The sequence below is a fragment of the Falco cherrug genome, chromosome 9, assembly GCF_023634085.1.
Source record: "Falco cherrug isolate bFalChe1 chromosome 9, bFalChe1.pri, whole genome shotgun sequence".
NCBI classification, from domain to species: domain Eukaryota; kingdom Metazoa; phylum Chordata; class Aves; order Falconiformes; family Falconidae; genus Falco; species Falco cherrug.
In genome coordinates, this window is record NC_073705.1 from 55,681,028 (window position 1) to 55,688,527 (window position 7,500).

A 7,500-nucleotide genomic window follows, 5' to 3' on the forward strand; every position below is an offset into this window, starting at 1 on the left:
ATGTGCATGCAGCCCTTGAAACCATGTCAAATAGTCCCCAGATCCTAAAAGGTTGGCTACCCCTGAGATAAGGCATCATGTTTAATGGCCTCGATTTTTCTTTTAAGTGTTTATTTTTATAATACCAGTATGAAACGTCAGTATGCTTGCGGCAACTGTATTAAACTTGTTTATATAATTTGGGGGGGGGGTCTGGTATGCCAGATGGTGGGGTTTTTTTAAAGTTAAAAAAAAATTAATAATGATTGGGGGATAAAAGACTCATTTTGATCACTTTTAATCTCGCAGAAAGTATTTCAAAGAAACACTATAACAGTAGAGGTAAATGCAACAAAGATTATGGGTTTTATTGCACAGTTAGACTAAATGGTCTTACATTGATTACTGTATGCTGTCATATCCCTGCTCACATAAATATTTGGTAGCAGATAGTCTTCATCTGAGGAAACGTTTTTCTGTTTACATTGCAATAACCTATATGAAACATATTGCATGTTAAAGGAATGAGCAGCATGGTTCTTCCTGCTGTGCCTCTTTGTGTCTGTAATTAAATCAACATTTGATTAACATCACTATTGCTAATTGTGTAAAAATAATGATTTTAAAAAAAATAATTAAATTTTAATGGGTTTTTTTAAGAAAAGGAAAAGAGGGAGCTAGCTGAGGTGTGTGTGTGCTTGCTGGCCATGGGACCCATGTTGTGGAGGGGCTGAGAGCCCAGCAGCAGTGCTGGGGGAGCATCTGCATCTGCCCCCTCAATACAGAGTGCTTCCTACAGTCAGTTTTCGATTTTAAAAAAAAAGCTGAAACAAAGAGGGGAAATGGGTGCTATTTAAATTAAAAATTGGATAACCAGATGTTGATAAAGAAAAGGCTAAAGAGCATTTGGCTAGATTAAAAAAGAAAAAAAAACCCAAAAAAACAAACAACAAACCAACCATTTTAGCTTGCCGACATTATAGTCTGTCTGAAAGAAAAGTCAGAGTGAGGGATACGGAATGAAAAACCTGTCATACCACTGACCTGATACTTCCACAATAAAAAGGCTGTTTAAAGTGAGACAGAGGAAAAAGGAAAGTTTTGTGAGGATTACTGGGGGAGGGGGGAAGCTAGATCTTAGCTCCTGTCTGGGTGGGTTTTTTCTGGGTTTTTTTTTCTTCCCCCCCCCCCCCTTTCCTTTTTCTTTCCCCGGTCGCCAGGGCCGGGTTTCGCATGCAGCACAGGCCGAGTGGCGGGCGGCGGAGGGCTGGGCACCGGCGGCTTCGCCGTGGCCCCAGCGGCGCAGGAGGGAGGCCGGGGGTTCCAGTACAGTGGGTCGGGAAGCGGTGCTGACAGCCCGGCCGTCCCCTGGGGCCGCGCGCCTTGGAAGAGGACGAAAGGGAGCAAAACCGCTCTCCGGAGAGAGAAAACAGGGCCTGATGGGTTGATTCCGCCAGTCCCATATGTGCCGAGAAAGAAAAGTTTTGGAGTGCGCGAGTTGGAAGCAGAAGCATGACGGTGCCGGGAGAGGCGCGTGTTTTTCGGAGCGGCGGGGAACGGGGGAATCTCTTGGCAATGGCAGCATGGGGGGTGAGCATCGCCTCTCCCCCCCGCCCCGGTGACAGCCAGTGCCGAGGCAGGGCTGTGGCCGGGTAGGCTGATGTTAGCGGCCAAATCCAGGAGATGTCTGAATATTCCAATTTTTTTTTTAATTATTATTCTTGGCGTGCGTTTCTTTCCCCTGTCAGAGGAGAGTTGTACAGTAATCCAGTTCTGGCTGAGTCCGTGATCAATCCAAGGAAACCCCGGCTCAGGTGCAGCCGCAGGCAGCCAGGATCTGGGGGCACTGTCTAACCCTGCCTTCACACTCAGCAGTACCTTTATCGTCATTCATAAGCGTGTTTGTGCCCTTTGGACGTTGGCACCTTCACTGGCACCTCTTGGCAAATCCTGGTTTAGGATCGTAACTGTCACCTTGGTGCTCTCCTGTATCTCAAGGTGAAAGCATCCCTGGACTTGGTGAGGAGCCAGAGTGTGGCGATGGAAGGACAGATGGAGGGGGGACAGCTGTGGAGCAGGGCAGTGGGTGTCCTGCCAGGGGCTGCTGCCGGGGGCTGCCTGCACTGAGCACACTGGCAAACAGCAGGAGCGGGCCAGGATACGCTGGCGGGGAGCATGGATGAGGCAGAGGAAAGAGCGTGTGGTGCTAAGGTTGGGGTAGATGTTGTTCCACAGGGGCAAGGCTTCTCCGAGTGTGCTGCAGACTTCTTGGGCTTTTTCCATTTTTTTTCTGTCTCGTTTCCTGTGGAAGTCAGGCTGATGTGACCATGCTCTTACGTCCTTCTCGTTTCCTTTTCTCCAGTTACTTGTGAGTTTGATGGATGGTCTCAGCCATGGATGGTTTGACCAAGGGTTAGGAACATGATTATATTCCTACAAACCCCAGGCAAGCGTGTGTCCATGAGCAGGACAGCCTGCAGCGTTGGTCCCTCTGCAGGGACACAGGCAGCAGAGAGCTTTTACGGACACTTGGTATTGGGAGTGTGGATTGATAGGCATCAAATTTAATGAATGGACACACATCTGTTGATTGCAATACTTGTGGAACAGCTTCCCAGTGGCTTCGAAGGGATTTTACCATCCCCTTTGCAGAAGTGCTTCCTTTCCAGCAGGCTTCTGCCTTACCCCACTCCTCCCTGCTGAAAGCTGCTGGTGGCGGGTTGATGTTCTGACCAAACATCATGGTCCTCTTCAGTTCAATCAACTGTCCATTGTCTTTTTTGGTCCTTTTATACATCCTGTGCTAAATTGCTAATCCAAGCTTAAGTGTGTGTTTGTCTGTCTCATAAATAATGCATCACTCAGAAGTGTTAAAGGGGGAGCTACAAGTGAAACTGCCCTACAGTAATTCAGGGCTATAAATCATATTTTCTGTTGGCTGTGGATGCTGAGACTGTCTAAAGAGTCAGAAGCAAGATGGTTCGTGCCGCTTTATTATGAGATTTTAGAAACATTTTTTTCTTTATCCCCATTCCTCTGTGTATGTGTGTATATCTCTCTCTCTCTCTTCTTCCTTTTCAGCTGTCAATAGAGGGTGAATCCTGGATCTGCAAAAAGCATGAGCTTGCTTTTCATAAAGCAAATGGTTACAGATTGCTTCAGATAGCAGGTGGCTTGAATAAAATCTTCCAAACAGATTATACAGTTGTTGCTTGGGCAGCACAGATACTCTGTTACTGGTATCTAAACCCGTCCTAAGGTGACTCAGGCTCTCAGGAAGGCTCCTGTCCGAGCTCCTGCTCAAGCCGGCTCACCTGTGCTAGGGTCAGCACTGATGATGGGATGGATGGGCATTTTCAGATGCCAGTTCTTGCAGTATGTGGTCTGCAGTGAGGAACAGCGGCACTTCAGTGGGTGCAGAGAGTGTCTGTCTATGTACAGTTGGGTATTTTCCCGATATAATTTGCAAGTGAACACTTCTTCAAACTATTACTTTGTAGGCTGCTTAGCCTTAACCATTAAAATTTCCTCTAGCTTTAAACGGAATTCTCACTTTCTTTTAATTTAGCTGTTGGCACTTTGCAAGGAGGCATTTACTGGTTGTTTCTTAATCATCCTGGCAAACTGAAGTGGTCTAGCGCTGCAGACAAAAATATATCAAGCACATAAAGTAGTCCTTACGCTAATGACTTTCTCTCATAAGACATTAACCCCAATGTTTTTCAAATTAGCAGAACTTGTAAATTTTATTTTCTAGAGGACTAGATTGAATCCTTTTTTGGGGTTGTATCTGCCTCAACACCTTGTTTGCTACATCGAGTTCGCCTCCGTGTCACTTGTCACTTGTAGCTAAACACGCGGTCCTTGTGCTGTTGCATGCTTAGCCCGGGCTGAGGTTGTCCCCTGAACCAGGCACACTGCTCAGGATTGCTTTCCACCCAGTTTCACAGTGCAATGTACAAATGTGGAGAAACGTACAAGTACCTGGTACAATATGTTGTTTTATGGCAATCCGCATGATTTAATCCACCTCAACTTCACTGTAGGAATAAAAAGTTCAGTTTATAAGGAATAAATATGGAAGGACCTATTTCTGTTGTAAAGATTTTCTGACAAGCAAAAATACAATGCTTTTTGAAAACCTCATTAGAAAATCAATTACATCATGACACTTAATGTTATGTTATTTACAAGCAAGATCTCTTGTTGGGGAAAAATGCTATAAAAAATCACACTTAATACAGAAAAATGTTGGAACATAAAGAAGAATTAGGTTTCATTATTAGCATGTTCAAAGTAGCAATTACCAAGTACGGGTTTATGCTTAATCAAGAATAGCAAAAATGCCTGATCACAGGAGTGACCCAAGGTATTGGGTGGGGGAAGGCAGGGAGACCCTTTCAGAGCAAACAATAATGAGTTTATTTACAGGTTTGTGTTTATGCACAGTGCACAACTCATACACATCGTGCATCTCTTCTTGCTCTTCCTAATTGTGCAAACCTTGACATCTCTAGTTTTAATTGTCTTCAAAAAGATAAGCTTACATTGACTGAAACCTGGCAAAGGGCAAGTGGGACACTGTGGCTGATAAGCCAACATTTTTGGTTTGGAGAAGGCATAGGAAAATTCTTCAGCATTTCAATTTGATACAGAGGGAAGGGATGTAGAGCTGAGTTACTTATTTTTGTCCAGATTTGGGACCTGGTTAAGATGCTGATGTGCAAAATACTCTGTATCCAGTTCTGTGCATCTAGTGTTCAACTCCAGCGTCTGTCTTGCAAGCCTGGGTCTGAGGTGAAACATGATTTTTAAACTAAGTATTAAAAAAAAGCATAAAAACCAAACTCAATCTTAGAAGATTTCACTTCAGTGAGGAGTAATACTACTTTAAATCCAGTCAGTAAGAGTTCAGATTTTTATTTTTTTTTTATGGCTAGAAAAATCAAATATTCCATGCTGCTAATTAGAAACATATGTAATGAATTGTTAATTTTTAAAATGGAAACATTTTTTAGAGCTGGACTTACTCTTCAAATGGAAAATGCTTGACTTAAAGCAAAAAGATTTTTTTGTCAAGCAAATATGGGCATGGTACAGCTAAGCTATTATACACTGCATACCAAGTTAAACACAAAAAAATAAACTTCTAGCTGAAGTTGATGGCTTAAATAGCCTGCGATCTGAGTTTGTATCAGATGCAGAACTAATGATACTTATTTGCTGCAGAGCAAAACCAAAGATGTGTAAGTACAGGCTTATATGTGTGTTTCTTGCAAAAAAGAAATACTAAGTATGTTCATCTTGCATTCTCCATAATACTTGGAGTAGTTCACTACATATAGCTATAAAGTTTCGTTGCTTTCTCCATTTTTTAAGTTAAAATTAAATCCATATGTCCGTGCGACTACTTCATCATGAGCATTTAGGCCAAGAGAAGTTCCTTTAGGCTGTGATTAACATGAGGAATTGTGACTTAAAGTATCAGAGGATCGTTGAAGGTATGGCTCACCAGCCTGTAGGTCCCAAGAACCTCCTTGAAGCCAGGAGCCGTACGTGCTTTCCTCCAGTTTCAGGAATCTCCTCATGAACGGATCATAGTTCTGTAGTTTTGGTTATTGTTATTATTGTTGTTGTTACTATTATTAATAAGGGGGGGGGGGGGGGCAAGTGCTATGGAAGGAAATGTTTTAACGAGGGCTATGTTATGAATTTTGGATTTAATTAATTTCTCATTGTAATACCTACTGAGTTAAGTTTATGGTCTTAATATTTTGCAGATATTATAAAGCAGACCTTTAAGTGAATTTTCTGAACTTTTTTTTACCCCTGTCTTTTGGATGAACCTCCTTCTTAGGGATGACTCTTGTTTTCCAGGTTTTCCATAGGCACTGTGTTGCATGGATAGCAATCTCTGTTTGATTTTCAGTGCTTGTGAGCACCATTGATGTAGTTGGACATGCTTTGATCTTCTGGTTGCATCAAGTAAACTCCTTAGCTTTGACTTTTGTATCCTTGCTTCAGAAAATGCTCGGGCAGAGCGCTCTGGAGTAAGTGATGTCTCTTCCAGATCCATTTATGGGGAGATGGAGCAGGTCTTGCTGTATATTGGTGTTATTTGTGTTACTGGACTGGAGATTGGAGTTGGTCTGATGTGTTACGGGGCTTGCTCCTCACAGTTCCCATTCTGTAGAATTTGAACTGAATTATTGCTGTACGACTTAAAGTACCTGCTCCCTAACAGCATTACTGAATTCCCTCCTGCCCCTCTCATGGTCAGAGTAGAGTACTCAGAAACATTCATGCTCACTTACTAAAACTAAGGCAGGAAAAAAAATCTTTTCCAAATTATACAGAATTAAAACCTTATTTTATTCTGCCAGGTATTTTCGCTATTTGCACTTGGTGTTTTCCAAGTCCCAGAACTCCAATCTCACTTAAACAAAGTTTCCTTGTTATTGAGGGAACGGCAGCATCACCATTGCCATGCTGGTCGGAAAGCTGCTTCCAGGCACGAAGCCTGGCTAATCGGGCGTGAGCAGAATGAGGGAAGAGGAGACACTGGATCAGGATGCTGGAATGGAGAACTCGGAGTATAAAATGTAGGTCCTGGGCTCTGTCGTGGCTGTCAACGTTTTATGTTAACGAAAACTTCTTGGGATTTGTTCATTATTGGTATTTTGAGCAAACAGTCGTCTCTGGTTTGTGCAAATAAGCGTTGGCTTGGTCATTTTTGATTCTGTGAGCACTGGTCCCCAGCTTCGCTGGCCAGGTGGGAGTCGGCATTGTCAGGGGGTTTGCTGCTTTGTACAGCAAAAACTCTTATAGATTAACTTGTGTGTTTAGCAACTTAAAACTCTCTTCCTCCCAAATGAAAATAAGTTTAATAATGGATTACAACTTTAATAAACATCATAGCTATTAAAATAAGCTGTCCCAGTATACTGAGCATAAACAGTGAAATAAATTTCATCGCTGAAGTTACCACAGATCCACTAAATACACATTTCCTTCAAAGTAGACAAGTAACTTCATGAGGAGGTGAAGGCTGTGCAGGTTATATAGGTTATAGGGAAGATTCATTCTTGCTTTTAAGGAACTACGGAAGATTCTGAAGTAGCAGTGTGTGTGTGTGTTATGAATAGACAGTGAGTGGTAATTTCAGTTTACTCCCTATCTTGACCTCTCTACTCAACCCTAAAACCACTTAGATTGATGCTGCGGGTTTGGGGGTTTTTTTCTTGCTTCCTTATGAGGAATCAACTCTTTTTTTTTTTTTTTTTTTTTTCTTTTTTCTTTTTTTTTTTATGGTTCTGTAAGGCTTGAAAAGAAAAATGTACTGTCAGGTGAGATAGGATGAGGGCCAGACAGGATCAGCTCTCTCTTCCAATTAATTAATCTTGGAGAATTCAGATCTCCTACAGCAAAAGCAGGTTGGTTTTTGTATGCTGGAATTAGACTTGAACTACAGGCTGAGAATTTGAGCCAAGACACCAGAAATCTGTTTTCAGGTGTGCTATA

General features: G+C 42.5%; 1 protein-coding gene across 1 annotated transcript in view; it reads left to right on the top strand.

Annotated features, from left to right (window-relative positions):
• Positions 1-7,500, top strand: part of MGMT (O-6-methylguanine-DNA methyltransferase) — a 168,716-nt gene that overhangs the window by 106,358 nt on the left and 54,858 nt on the right. The gene's annotated exons all lie outside the window — the stretch shown is intronic.